Genomic DNA, 13,201 nt, shown 5'->3' with positions numbered 1-13,201 from the left:
CCTTCAGATGGCTTCAGGGACTGAATTATCTTACAGAGATTTCCATGCAGCATGATGCAACTCTGGACAACAAAGTCTGTAACAATCGCTCCTATAAGATAAATGCAAGCTGATTTACTGCTGTTGTGCTTTAACCACATTCAAAGTCATTTTTAATGTCAATTTAGGTAAGTCTGCTGGCTGAAATGTGTTAACAAGGTGAAACAGTTCTCTGTTATTTCTGTAGAAAATAGCAAAGTGGCAGAAGTGCCAGAAGTTCTCAGCATGTCACCTACGTCTCATTTTCCAAAAATACCAAGAATGCAGTTTGCACTGCCTCGTTTGAATGAACCTTCCACCTATTTGACCCTCTCCTTCCTCCCTGTACTGTGCGCTGATCACCAAAATATTACACAGATGAGCAAAGTCAATTTCAGAAGAAAGTACTTAACTGTCAGAGCACTGCACGCACTGCCCAGAAGAGATACAGAGCTTGAAATTAAATGGTAGCTGCGCTGTCATGGTTTGTGTGTGGGTTCTTTTTTTTCCGTTTATTTCAGCATTTTTTTAATACAGATTTTTCTTTTTTTTTTGGCCTTACTTGTTTCTTGTTTCTCAGGATCTTTGCTTTCATTTTTCACAAAGTTGTTGAACAATATGACGCATTTCCTGGTGCTTTCTTGACACAGAGTAGAAGTCATAATCAATCAGTGGAAGTTTCTGTCTCTCTCTCTTTCCTGCTCCCCCTCTGTCACACACCAAAATAACTTATTTCAGCTGTTGTATACCTAGAACAATCCATAAGCCTTGCAATATGAAGTGTTAACGTAATATTTTCACGAATATTCTCCATTGCCTCGTGATGTCTGTGTATCTAATTTCATGCTGTTTTCCAATGTTTAAAGTTGCCATCTTTTAGATATTGATTCTCATTGCAGCTTATAAAACTACCTGTGATTTATCTTTTTATTTCTCCTTCTTCTCTCGTCTCCTTGTAGATAAAAGACCAAAAATAGGGACAACCACAGCAAAAGAAGGGAGAAAAGAATAGGCCATGGCTGAGGGGATGATTGCTTCTCAAAGTGGTAAGCAGCAGACATTTACAGTCTTACAGCCGACTTGTGTGGTCACTGTGTGATGTTGGATAAAGGCCAGCACTCACATTATTGTTCTTCTGTTCAGCCATTTTGTTTTCCATGCGTTTTATTTGTCTTCTAAGAGGTTCTGCACACGTTGGGCTACAGCAGACATTTCACACCTCCCCCTATCTTGAAGAGTCCCTTTTGATTTTAACACTGTGTAAGCATGCAATATACTCTGATGTTCAGCTTCTCTGGCTGTAACGTACAGTTCTTAACCTAAAAACTTCACACTTTCAAATGAATTTCACCTTTAAGAAAAACAAAAGGACCTTGGTATTGTTTGTTTGGAATGGCTCAGTGGTTAGTGCTGGTCCCTGGTTTCGTGTTGAGTCAAAAGGTTGACAGTTTGATCACGTGAAGAAATCAACCATTCACCGCTTTGGGTAATTTGCTTATGAGAACAGTGTCCTGATAATTAAAGTTGGTTGATTGGAAACATCTTCCAGCTTCCACGAGATTGGCTCACAGACATCTATTATGTTTGCTCTTAATAGATTGTCAAGCTCCCATTCAGCGCCTTTGTCAGTGGTGAACCTTTCCAAACGTGGACATTGTTTGCAACCTGTGTCTTAGTAAATTTCATCATTGAGAGTGTCAATGCATTTCACAATCAATTAATTTAATTAAAGTGCACGTACCAAATGTTCTCGAGTGTTATCACACCAATTCGGATGAAATCTTAATGATGTTTCTTATCAACACCAATTAATTCAAACATGTGACAAGTCACGCTGCCCTCTGGTGGGGTTTTTGTGTTTTCTCAAATCTCTCCATCTTTTCTGGATATTACCGCTTGACAGTGTGTACATTGAGGTTTAGCTCTGTCTATAAATGAGCGGGCTTTCATGTGCTAGCAACACGTTTGCGTCCCATTTGATTTCTGGGCATTGCCGCTTCATTGCAGGCACTCTTCAAAAAAGTGCTCACATGTATTTTCTTCGTAAAATGTAATGCTACTTTTGGATGATTTTATTTCTTCTCATAGAAGTGGCCCACCAAAAGAAGAAGAAAAAAAGCCTTCTCTGTGGTCTCTGCAGTTGAGCAACATGTCATGTCAGCCTGACCCTAACAAATATCTTAAGCTTCCATGGGTGATTCTGACCCAGCCATTTCAGCTTCTTAAGATCTGCAACATCTAGAGTCCTTCTATCGAGGAACTCTTTTAAATGCTGAAGCATGCCATTACATCAAAGGTAATGTAATTCATTGTAAAGAGCTTTATAGGACTTCAGCTTTATCCAGCTGTATGCCTTTATCTTTGTAACACTCGACCTGTTCAGGTCTTCCAGCTTTATTGGCTTTGTGTGCTCCATGTTTCCCCTGCTGCAGCCTCTCTGACCATTGAACCACAAATTATTGCTGAATAATGTCTTGATCCCTCATCAATGCAGCTAGGACAAGCAGGTCAAAATAGCAGGATGTGTGCCACCTGAGAGAGAAAAAAAAAGCTTTTCACTGTCAACCTAGGTTTTCGGTCACACTGAGCATTCTTTAAATTTAAAATGAGTCCCTGAACTCTTCACAGCTTCTGAAGAAACCACCTATGACTTATAAATAATTTACAGTCATGGATTGCAGGTACTGGGTATTTCTCTCGTAGCCTGTGCAAGAAAAGTCATCCAAAGGTTATCTGTGAATTCCTGTGCTCTTATTTACATGTATGACTTCACTGACATGTGGCCTTGAAGGTAAGCAGCAGTTCAGTGTGTAAGATGGTTTTTGTTTTACTGTCTATTATCACCATTTTAAGATGTTGTATTTTTGGCATGACAGAAATGCATCGTATTGGTCTTGTATTATCTGTCGACACATTATAATATCTACTGTAAGTTTGAACTGTAGAAAGCATGAGATCACTTACTCCTCCATGAATTAGCCCGATACTCTGAATCCAAGTGAAAAGTGATCCCTCATTAATTTCACTTCTTAATACCTCTTCAGATATCAAGGGATAAGGAGTAGTGGTTTAAAACAGGAAGCCATTATAGATACATTTTTGACCTTGGTACCAAGACTTTAATTTCGCAGCGGTGGTTACTGCTGAATATCCTGTAAATGATCTTTGTAATTGAGCCGTGCAATTCTCTTTAGTGCAGATATGATTTTAACTTTGAGTAGCTATACCATCAATCTAAACAGAGTCTCTGTCCTTTAATCTTTGTCCACCTACAAACCAATATAGCGCCCTTCTTAAGCCTGCACACACGAGAGATAGTCCAGAAAGAGATATGCTGCAATTGCGTTGTAATACAATAATTTAGTTTGACAGTATTTACTGATAGTGGATGCAGATGCAAGTAAATTCGTAAAAAGCAATGGTTGCCAGTCTTATATGTCACATTTAATCTATTTAAAGCAGTTTTGATACACTGGTAAATGGCACAGAACAGTGCATCCGCCTCAGGGATGTTTGTTTTGCCAGACATGTTGAGTGCAGATCCATCATTTCTTAAGCCAATTCCAGTATTCATGCAACAAAAAGATCATCTTGACAAGAGTTTAATTTACAAGTCAAACTCCAGTTGAGTTCGCCTGCCTGTAGCTGAGCTTTTGTCAGATTTTAGATTGCATGTGCGAGTATGTGCATCTGTGTGCATGTGTGTGTGTACAGACATCTGTGACACGCACATATGCCTGTGTGTGTGTGCCCAGAGTCGAGTGTGTACGTGGCTGTGTAGGGAAGTGTGTTTGCCTCTCTGTTTGGGGAAGAGAAAGAGATAGAAAAGCAACAGAGGTGATGTTGTGTGAAGAGATGGGAGTCTGCAGACAGATAGTGTCATTCCCTCAGTATCACCATTAAATCTTAATCTCCTGGCCTCTCATGGGAGGAGCCAGCCAAGCATGGGATTGTGTTTTGCATCTAAATCAAGATGTCTTGTTCCTTCAGAGAGTGCTTCATTGAGACAAAGTTTCATGTGTCTGCTCTCAGCTTCACATACGTTTGGATGCACTGGCTGATCATCCAGCTGCTGTTGTTTGTACTAAAGTCGTGTTAAATGCAATTGCCTCGTAAACTGTAACATCTCTAATCAATTATAAAGAAAGAGAGAAAACAAAGCTCCCAAGCAGTGCAGGAAAGTTATCATCTTGATGTGGAAGTTTCAGCAGGTTGCATCATGGGGGCTGAGTTTTTGTGGCAGTCAATTCCACCAGCGGAAACTAGACTTGTAATTCCATGTTAGGAACTTTCTTTTCTCCAGTACTTGCTCAATGACATACCATCACCATGTTTGCTTGTTAAGCAACACATACAGTTGTAGTAAAAATGAAGCAAGCACCGGCTCTTAGACTGTAGTTTTGTCTTTTGTTTTTGTGTTGTTCTCATTGTTTATTCAAACCGTATGAATCTCATTTTAATCAATACTGCATTCAAAACAGTATAATATTTTCAGGACTTGAAGTGGTGGGCATTCCTGGTACGCTACGGATATACTAAAACATGCTGGCAATGATTCTAGAAATTACAGAATTCATTGGAAATCCATTTTCGAGGTCAAACAAGTTTGCGTTTCCTTGAAGCCACGCTGATGACATTGTCTTGATTGTATGTAAATCAAGCAGACATCATTGAGTAATTGGATGTAATAAGTTTAAATATTTAGTTCATCTGCAAGGACAACGTAGTTTCCAGAGGGCTACTAATTTAGTTTTCATGTAACCCGCACCAGTCTGTCCCGGTGCTTGTGGCTGTAGCTGCTGTTTGTACTATATGTAGCCCCTCCATCCCCCCCGTGAACATTCTCCCGGCTAAGTTATCATGATTTATTCACTCAACACAATGCATCCGTCAAAGCACGCTGCATACCATTAACTTCACTGTGTTTTGATGTAAACATTCCTCATGTCCCACCTTCTTAAAATAGTTATTTTTGTTATTGTCTAGAAAATGCTCCATTTTCTCATAAAAATGAGAATGTAAACATACCACCTGGCCTTTATCACAGTGAAGAGTAGATCTTCCACATCCTTTCTCAGTAGGGAATGCCCTGCACTCCTGCAATGCTGTCCCATCTTCTCAGTTGGGAGAGAAGGATGGCAGCAGTTAGCTCATGATGCATCCAGGGTTACGTCTCAGAAATACTCACCTGCCACGCTTCCAGGTGACAGGCAACATCTCTGACAGAGCTTCTAGTTAAAGCTAAAACTATGAGGGATTATCCAGTGGAATTAGAGATTCCGGTGCAGACATTTGCAGACAGAGGACATGATTTGTGTTTTTATGTGTTGTTGTTGTTGTTTTCTTTTTTTTTTTTCCCCTCCAATGAAGTGGTATATTTTCCCCAACATCAATTGGATATGGTATTATTAGATCTGGCTGCACTCTTTGAGATATGAAAGTGAAAAAAAATAATCTCTGAGAAAGAGGTAGGCTCTGACAGCACACTGAAACATAATGGAAAGTCTGGCGGCTGTTTCAAAGGAGAATGCAGGTGAAGACTGGTTTGGAGGGGGAAGCCTGCTTACTGCAGATAGAAGACAGGGATAAACCAGCAAGGATGCAAGCGTGCTCAATTCATTTTACACCTGGTTCTGATTTATCATGGATACAATTTTTTTTATTTATTTATTTTCCCACTGTAGCTCCTTTCTTTTAGGTTAAAGGCAAAGACTCCCTCTTGATTCTTGGACAACTGTAATTCAGCAAAGGATGCAGGGAAGATAATATATATAGGAAATGAAAAAGATGAATACACATGGTCTGCCAAGGAATTTGCTGTTGTTTTATTTCAGAGTGATTACTGTGAAATGTCAGAAATTCGACTTGTATTCTCTGAGTAGATATTACACTTTTTCTTTATAATGAGGTAAACAATTGGGCCTCTAGACATGCTTGATTTATTTTTCCATTTTAGTACGACACATTGGTGTGAATGGAAAACACATACTGTAGCATTCATCTACTCCATTATAATTTCTGTGCTGCCCACATGCCTCATTATTCTTGGTAATAGACTCAGATCTCCACCAAGTCTATTGATTCATCGTTATTTTCTCAACCCTTCCTTCAAAACACATCATGTGCAGGCTGGCAAATGCATTGCAAAGGATGCCAAAACATGATGTACTGGTTTTGTGGGGAAGTGCATTATAATAATCTCTACCTGGTATCTTATTGTTTTGAACATTTTGGCAGTAGGACATAATAACATGACGACTGTATCAAACACATTTGAAAGTATGGGCTGATAGCGCATCTTCTTTAATTGAGCACTCAAAGGCTGATCTATAAATAACTGAAACATTTACTACATTTTAACATAAAGGTGGCAAATTCATTTCTAAATTAGTTGAGCAAAACCAGGTATGCCACTGTTACCTGATAAAGTAACTGTAGCATATCTAACAAGTTAAAAATCTAATAGTTTGTTGGCATTACATCAGTTAAGTAAAACATTATAAACAGCGGGATCTATAATGTCATTCATTACAGTTAAAGAAGGATTTATGGGTGTGTATGACTTCATGTTGCTCCCTTTAACCTGTCATCAACCCCAAGTAACAATCACTTATCTAGTTAATAAATTAGTTGGATATGATGAGGTTATTATTTTTCTTTCTTTTACAGTGTTTTTCATGAGGCTACCGCAGATGTTCAACCTAACAGGTACCCTAGTGTCAGTTAATTTCGTGGCACCGTTATTCTCAGAGCATTTTTCGAAGAAACTTGTCATTTCTTATTGTTTAGCATGGCTAACCTTCCATTATCCTCTGACACTGTCCTCTAAATGCTATTATGGGCTGAAATGCCAGCAGTGATCAGAATTTTTAGCCATGATTAGACTAATATTCACCCTTTTTGCTACTGTCAAGAATGATCAAGAGGAGACAAGATTTGCTAAGTGAGTGAACGTGACTGGGAGTGCCATCATCATCATCTCTTTAACACAGCAGCCCCCACATCTCTGAGAGAACATATTAACATGCTGGCGCGCTGTCATCCCCGGCGCCCTACTTAGACCAGATGGGCCTCATTCAGGTCTTTCACAAAAACACAGGCGTGAAGGGATCTTAAATGTCAGTCTCAATATCACCAAGGCCATAATTAAGAATGAGCGAGCAGAAGGGCATGTACTTTTGTGTCCTAGTTAGATAGACATCTCAAATGAAAAGACGACACAAAAAGTCAGAACTGTATTCTTAGAAGAGCGATTCCATGGCCAGTGTTATCATGCTAACAGGAATCATGCATTATGCATAGACAGTGGAAAAAACAACGATCATGTACCGTACTCCAATTGCTGTATAACCTGTTCATATGACAAATATATGGAAATGGAACATGCAATCTGGTCTCCAGAATGTGTTTGCTTTGTGTTTAGGAGTCTTCTGTTTCATATTGTCTTGTCTGAGGACAGCAGAGGGGTTCCAGCATGCTTTAGGATACAGGGCCAATCAGTAAGCCTGAGCTGACTTATACTGACATATACTGTATATTTATATATGTTATTTAAATTTCAAATCAAATTAAATTTACATGTGATAGTCAATTTACCATGACATAATTCATGTCCATGTTCATTTATATGTAATGTAACCACGCTATACAGTTGTCAGTCATCAAAGATTTTGCCATTCGGTTTGAACAAAACTAACTATTGGGCTTTGGTATGATTTTTGCATTGATGTGATGCAGTTTGTGGATATCTGTGTGTTTACTTCACTTGATTATACATTCTCGTGAGGTTATTTCATTCAGAAACAGGTTCTGTTTATATATAAATACAGGCCACACTGTATAAATAATGTAATGTAAAATTATGAATACTGTATTGACAGATCTATCCGTATGACGCTCACCTACACACTAGTCCTTCACTTGTATTAACATGTAAAGCTAGTTTCAAGATAGATATATATACTTCGTATTTTTTTAAGGTAATATCTTTGTAGATTTTGTCATACCAGTTTATATGTTACATACAGACTTGTAAGTCGCATAATTATTGATTTCAGTCAGGGTTACATTAGGCTGTCAGCTACATCACAGAGGTCATTTTCATGTGTATCCCTTTTTCATTCCTTGTAATTTATGCATTTAGCCATTCAACTAATTCTCCACAAGGCCGTCATGTTGCCACTAACTGAGGTTACCAGGCAATTTGCGCTACATCTGCGCGGCTTCTATAAATGCAAACCAATATGCATGAAGGAATCGGAGGCTTGTAAGGAGATGGCAGGGACCTTTGAAGATAACAGAGGTGAATACAAGAGGGCAGAAACTAGGTGTTCATTAGGTGTTCCTTTTCAAGGCTTTGTCCTCTCACAAAGCCCACAAATATTGCTCACTGTAATAACAGAGTGCATTGTGGGAAATAAGAGGGTAAGCTCCCTGTGGCTTTCTTCCCCATGTGTTTGTTTGTTTGTTTTTTTTCTGTTGTTTTCCACACAGGAAATGCAAGGCTTCTAATTAAGTCTTGGAGGGGGAGAATGCGGCATCTTAGTCGGCCAACTGTGAGCGGCTATCGCAAACTCAACTTCGATGTTTAATTTATGTGTGCTCCATTATTTATGGATGCCGTGATCTGTGTGTATACGGGGCTTTATGCAGACTTTGGATCTGTGTAGTGTTTGTGAGTTTGGGACAGAAAAAAAAAAGAAATATCAGATAAAAAGAATATTGAGTGCATATCCAGCACAAATATACTTGAGCTTATGTCAATGTGGTCTGTCTAGCAGTTATTTGTCTTTCTGTCTTTTCTCCATACTCACCTAGACGTTGACTGTACAGCGTTATGCAACACCCCGAGTATAAAAACACATGTAGACACTTTACCGAGGAGGGGGATTTATTTATATGTTTATTCTCAGGAGGCTTATCCCACATTTAAAAATAACCTTTATATACTAACTCGATTTAAGACAGACATCTTATCGCCTTGTGTTGAAGAGATCTAGTGAATTCCAAATGAGGTCGGTAGTTTTGTCCACAATTTTAAAAGCCAACCCCTAATCAGGTGGGTTTATTGAAAAGACCATCTCCAAGGTCTCTCTCTGTCTCCGCAGCAGCAGATGATAATCAGGTCTAAGAAGGTGGATGGGGTAATAACACCCATGACACTGATGCCTACAACGGCCAACAGAACCATGTTTACGGTCCCTCCACTTCAAACCCTAATGTGCAGCGATGCAGCTCTAACCTGCTGAATATTATGCACTAAGCTGAGCCCACTGAGGGCTAAATCCCTGCCTCAAAAAAAAAATGGCTTGGATCAGCAGGTGTGACCGGGAAGGATAGCCCAGATTTGAAGAGGGGGAAATGCAGGGAAAATAAATATTTCATGCAACATTTTTCTCACAGCACTGTTGAAAGGTAGTGGGGATACAGATCAATAGTAGAAAGGGATCTGGCTATGCACAGATAGGGTTACTGAGAGAGGGTAATACGACTTCAAATAGCGAGGGTACCAGGTACATGCTTTTAAAAAGCATAGGTAGAGTACTGGCTTTTGGAGATAGCCTAAACTGGACTGCTTTGTGTTTCCGGTGATTACTGTACAGTACACTATGCAAAGAGAAAAAAATTAATAAATGAAAAATCGGTAAACAGTGAAATTTAAGAGGGAATGAGTACATGATGAGTATTATTATGGTCAGGGATAGAGGGAGATATTGTTTAGGGAGGGACGGTCCTTTTAGCAGTTTTTTCTCTCTCTCTCTTTAATAAGACCTACCTACTACATTGTGACTGTGGTTAGTCTATCAATGGCAAAATATGTGCATTTACATCAGCAGAATAACAACATTTAATCCATGTTATACAGTTTGTGACCCCTAAACACGTGTCAGAGCAGAATGTATATTTAGTTGGAAAGGTGAGGCAATAATCCAGATTGAAGTGGCATGGTTGTACAATGCAGACAACACAATTACTGATTTAAATTTACCGTGGCACCTGGAATAACATGTTCATTTTTTGGATGAAGTGTTTAAGGAACAGACTTGATGTTGATTCAACCCTTATGTTTGTATTTCACCAGCAAAAAAAAAAGGAAGAAAAAAAAGAGAGACATTCCCACTGTAAGTCTTATGTGAAGAAGCAATGTTTTGAATATAGCATGACGGGCTGAAAATACTGATAAGTAAATGGCCAATGGAGCAACCGCAATGAAACAAACAAACCTATGTCATGCAGGAAATTAGACTGAGAGGAGCAATACTGCACCTAACAAGCTTACAACACTTTGAATAAGGTGATTGAAAGGGAGGCAGTTTTCTGAGCAGGAGCACTGGACCATCAACCTTCGGTCTCACATATCCTATGGCCCTTGTCCAAGAATTACACACACACACACACACACACACACACACACACAACAAGGTGAGAGGAGGCACTTAAGGACCTCTGCTTCACTGGAGCTGCTCGGCATCCAACAGAAAAATGTGTGAACATCCTGGAGGAGAATGTACTACCGGGCCTGTAAATGGGAACATTCCTGTAAGGTGCCTTTCGTTATAGTAGTAATTATAATAGTTTTTACTTTTCATCAACTTGCCACTGCTTGTTTGCATCCATACATGCTCTTCAGGCAAGAATTGGAGCACAACCTCTGCCTCTCCCACCGCTCTGCCCAATAAGATTACCTTCCTATTACACCAATGTTAACTTTTTTGCTCAAATAATATATTTCACTGCGAACTAAAATCCCAACTATGTGTGCACAATGATTTTCCATTGTCAAAAACCAGAAGGTGTTCAGTATGCTATAATGCAACAACACCACCATAGCAAACCTGTGAGGGGTCATAAAACCCATCGGACTACTCATGTCTTGAGGCAGAAATGCCTTGAAGACAGGTTAGCCAGTAGCATAAAGGTAGCTGGTTTGATTCCTATCAATAACAGAGTGGTACATTCTTCAGCTTGGCAACTGAAAAGCATTACATCTACCACTGAGCAAGTGAATGAACTCCCACAACTGCACCAGGGGCGATGCACGGTTGCTGACCCTGCACCATGATCCCTCTGATGAAATAGATATACATTAGTATGTATAACCTGGGAAGACTATGCAAAGAGATTGATCCTTGAACTACCACAACAACAGAATTGATGAATACATTGTGGTCTAAAGAACCTACACATACTTCGATCTCTGCGAGCTCCGAGGCACCCAACTGCCTGCGAATACTGCACTGTGCTCTGCCCTGATAAATAAGACAATAGTGCTACTCTGTTATATTGCATTCTTAAAACCTCTCCCTTCCACCACCTCATTTTACATCCCAAATCCTCTTCCTCTGTAGATGGGCTTAGTCTCCATCCATTTAAAGGGAAATATATGATGCAGGTAGCTCATAAGACTACATTTTATGTGTTCAATTGGGAGTTGGAATGGTCTTGAGTGATGGGTTCGGTGAGGGAGAGGACTTCATTTTAACGCCTGACTGAAGGTGAACCTGACCTCTCATGTGGGCTGGAAAGACGGTAAAACTCCAAGCAGTGTAGCATAAGCATACACAGCAAATTCAGTGGCTCAGAGGGGTCATTACCTCAAGAAGATGGGCCAGGAACACTGCCAGGCACAGGCCATTATCAGTTTGTTGGTACAGGTGATTATGGTTTACTCTACCATAAAAATCATATAGTCTACTCATCCTAAACTATATTTAGTTCCACTTCATGGCAGCTGCTGTATTTACAGACATTATGTTTATGAGTCACTTTCCATTTATACCCAAATGGCATTTCACCAAAATAACTTTATATCTGGCAGGCACAAACCGAGCGTATTCTGTTTTTGTTTATAGAAAGACAGACGGACAGAATGATATTTTTGATGCACATATGCGTCAGTGAGGAGTAATGAAATTCATAGAAACAATACTTTTCAGCCTGAAGCCTTAGGCCTTGTCCAAATGTACATGGGTCTTTTTTAAAACGTATTTTTTCTTTGGTGCGTCATGGCCTTTCGTTCACAAGCAGGTTTAGGCCACTGAAAAGGGACTTTTTTCAAGAAGTTGTTCCAAGGTGAGGATTCAGAAACTCTGTTTGCAGTGGTTATGTGTACACAGGGAGAACTGAAGTTTTAGTTTGTGGGAGTCAGAGTTAGCGTTACCGCCCTTCTTTTACATGAGCCAATTTCCTGAACGTGACCAAATTAGTGCGCATACTAATCTGGGTAAGAGGAATTTTTACATATTTCCACATAAAGTTACTCCACCACTGTTCTGAGGAACAAAAGCATCAGAATGAGTCAACACATGAGATTCCACGCTGCCTTAATGCGCCATTGTTGATAGCAATTGTTGGTAATAGTTTTTTTTAAGCTTCTGATTGGACAGCATTGCTGTAGGGCTTGGGTTATATCAGCAGCTGTTGGTTTGGCAAGCTCTTGACAGCTCTTTAATTATGTTTTTGCATTTTCATGTAGACTAAGATTTTTATTTTTTATTTTTTCAATTTTTTGTGAACAAAAGAAGAAACCCCACCATTTTAAAAACACTCATATGTGTGTGTTATTCGTAAATGAAAAAGAAAAAGAAACAAAAGAACCCTCTTTGGGAATAAACAGGAACAAATGTGGCATTTAGAAACTAGGCAGTAAATAAGAAAAGGCAAAGCATGCTGGGATGCAGAGGGGTGTGAAGAAATTGGCCATTTGTCAGCTTGGATAAGGTCACTATCTAACTTGCAAACAGCACAGTAATTCACTGCAGTTGGGATGTTACACCTAATGCAATCTCAGACGGAAAGCCGCTGAATTTAGAATAACGCTTCATGCTTGTTATCTCGTTTCCAAACAAGTGAATACCATCATAATTAACACACCGAGGTCTGCAAACAGCAGGAGTGGTGTCAAAGTGCAAATAAACTCCCCTACTTGAAGTATTTCTCCATGAACATGCTGTTTGGCAGGAAAGGCATTAAGAGTTAATCACTGTGTATGGACTTGAGATTAACATGAGAGCGTAATACACTATCAATATTTATGGAATGCCATGCACTGTTTCTAGTCTGTCACAAACGGTTAAGTTTGTGGCATCTTACTGGCATGTGGCATATAGGTGCAGCTGTGGGTAGCCTTTTTAATTAAGTTTGCAATGCTTGAATGGATTTATTTGAGATAGACCCTAATTGC

The 13,201-nt window shown here is 39.4% G+C and overlaps 1 protein-coding gene across 1 annotated transcript in view; it reads left to right on the top strand.

Annotated features, from left to right (window-relative positions):
• Positions 1-999: 999 nt before the first annotated feature.
• lingo2 (leucine rich repeat and Ig domain containing 2) overlaps positions 1,000-13,201 on the top strand; it is an 89,016-nt gene continuing 76,814 nt past the window's right edge. Inside the window, exon 1 of the mRNA XM_008280658.1 lies at positions 1,000-1,064. The gene's annotated coding sequence lies outside the window, so the exon portion shown is untranslated. The remainder of the gene's footprint in view (positions 1,065-13,201) is intronic.

Source organism: Stegastes partitus, unplaced genomic scaffold, assembly GCF_000690725.1.
Source record: "Stegastes partitus isolate 25-593 unplaced genomic scaffold, Stegastes_partitus-1.0.2 Scaffold205, whole genome shotgun sequence".
In the NCBI taxonomy this organism is placed as follows: Eukaryota; Metazoa; Chordata; class Actinopteri; family Pomacentridae; genus Stegastes; species Stegastes partitus.
Note: the sequence above shows the minus strand (reverse complement) of the source record. Positions and strands in the feature narration are given on the sequence as shown.